Raw genomic sequence first — 2,665 nt, forward strand, 5'->3', positions numbered from 1 at the left:
TCACAACTCTATCAGAACATTTATCCTGACATCTTAACCAAAGTATCCATGTGATCATTGCACATCTGTGAAGAATTCCTCACTGTCATCCTCATCTGCTGTACATATTAAGTCAAGCTCCACTTGTGGGGGCCTTAAGGAGAGATGGTAGGGTCAAGTAAACACCAGGCAGAAAACGAGATCTGTGTGTTGGCCCCCAGATGAGGAGCATAGCTTTAAGGTAAGAACTGGAAAGTTCCAGAGACACCCCCCAAAACAGTCCAGAGTATCGTCATTCCTCTTGGTTGCCCAGTCAAACTAGTTGAAGACATCATACACTTTGGTACAATGAGCAGAAGAAAAACTCAGGACAAAGGGGCAAGAAGATGAAAGGAACCCATAATCTTGCTGTGTGTTAAACAAACTGTATTTCCTCAGTGAGAAACACCCAAGAAAGAAATCTTGGCAATTAGAAGATAACAGTAACCTTGGAAAAGGTAAGTAAGTGAACTATCAAGAAAATAGTTCCCACGCACAGGACTGGAAGTCAGACAACTGAAATACTGCTGGTGCGTTTACAGCCTAGCAAATCTGCCCTCTGATGGGATGAGGGTGCTACATGTATTTGATTGGAATAAAAGGGGACCACCTCCCAGACTCAAAACTGAACCACTCGTGGGAGCTGGAGCTTGAAGGCATCTGGGACCAAATCTTTAGAAGATGATCCTGTGGTCCAATTCTGCTGGGCAATATTCCTTATTGTAGTCACAGGAAACTGAGACCCTGAAGACAAAAAGCCCCAGTCTATAGCCACCAACTAAGCCAAGAGGAGGGCCCAGACGTTAATGTTGCAGACCCCTGCTAGCTTTTATTTTTCCTCTGCTGAAAAATAAAAAGGGGAAAAAAGAAAAGGAGGAAGATTTTTGTCTTTTGATGAAAAGGTGGGGGTAGAGATGGGAAATTTCTATTTACTATATTTAATTGTCATACAATTGTCCAACAAGATAAGAGATCAGGTGTTACACCAAACTCCAACACTACAACAAGAAGCATGTACCAAAAGGAGCATGTCATGGCTGTCTCCAGAGGGGCGCTGCCAGAGCCCTACAAATACAGAGGCAGAAACTAGCAACCAACTATTGGACTGGGCATGGGGTCCAGTGGAGGATCTGGAGGGTGGTCCGGAGGAGCTGAAGGGGTTTACAGCCCCATGGGAAGAACAATGATCTCGGACACTCAGACACCCCAAGACTCCCAGGAACTGAACCATAAACCAAGGGGTACACAAGGTTCCAGCCAAAAATGTAGCAGAGGAAGGCCTTGTTGGGCATCAGTGGGAGGAGTGGTCTTTGGTCAGGTAAAGGCTCAACAGAGGACCCAACAAAGGGAAATGGAGGGGGGTGTGGGGGATTGGGGGGGAGGTGGGAGTGTGTCGGGTAGAGGGGTATATACATGGAGGCAGGGGTGGGAGGAGGGGTAGGGAATCTTTGGGGAGGGGGGCTTTTGTGAGGGGGAAATTGGGAAAGGTTTTACCATTGGCAATGTAAATGAAGAAGATACTCAATAAGAAAAAAAGTTGTACCTGAAAAAAAAAAAGATCAGGTGTTAATCTTCTCTTTATAGACTCATCTCCTGGAGCTAGAAGTAGCATAAAAGGCAGTGAGTGATAGACTAGCCATCCGAACCTAGGTCCCCTGGTTCTAAATCCTAAACCTGACAAAGCAACAGCAAAGAGCTTAGGTTTTGGAGGAAATGGGTGGCCTGGTATAGTCCTCAGGAGGTTCAGAATAACAGAATAGGTAGGATAAACAGATAGGAAGAGTGAGATTTGTTCTAAGGAAATAGCTTGTGTGGTTAAAGAGGCTGAGATGCCTCAAGCTCTGTAGTTACCATCTGGCGGAATAAGCTAGGTAAGCTCAGATCTTGGTCCAAAGAAATGAGACCCAGGAGAGGAGCCAGCAGCATGAGCTCTAGTCTAAAAGCCAGCAGACTCAAGACTCGAGAAAAGCTTACATTTCCATTCAAGTTTCATGGCTGGAGAGACTAAGGGCCTGACCCCACAATCCAGCTGGAAGCTTTCTCTTTGTCCCAGGAGCCTAGTGTCTTATTTAGGCTTCCTCCTGATTGGATCAGGGTGGTCTGTGTTATCCAGTTTACTAACACAGATTAATCTCGTCCAAAACTACCCTCCCACACAAACTGCAAATGCACAGCTCAGATGTATCACTGAAGAGACAGGTTCTGCAGTGAGAATAGAGGAGTCCACCTGTGACAGAGAGAATAGGGATAGATCTTTCAGTCCGTAGGCCAAGTGTCACGAAACTAAATGAGGGACTGGGGTTTCAAAGCCAGAAGCTAGATTTGTTGGTATGCATGGAGCAGAGTGGCCGCCAGAAGCTCCTGGAGTGGCTGGGTTAGTCGATGATGAGGAATGGGAAGGATCTGGTCCTAAGATGTATTCAAGGGGAGCAAAGAGCGTGGGAAGACGAAGGGTATTATATTTGCTTCTCAAGGAACTTTCATTTAGGCCACTGAACTCAACAGAAATGTATTCCACAGGGATCATAAAGCTAAAAAAGAATCATGTTCACAGGCTCCGAGCACCCTCTGAGGTTCTATGTCCCTTTCGTAGCCTCTAGTGGCCTTCTCTATAGTTGGTGTGAGGAGTGATAGATGGCCTATAGAC

This window comes from Apodemus sylvaticus, chromosome X (genome assembly GCF_947179515.1).
Source record: "Apodemus sylvaticus chromosome X, mApoSyl1.1, whole genome shotgun sequence".
Classification (NCBI taxonomy): domain Eukaryota; kingdom Metazoa; phylum Chordata; class Mammalia; order Rodentia; family Muridae; genus Apodemus; species Apodemus sylvaticus.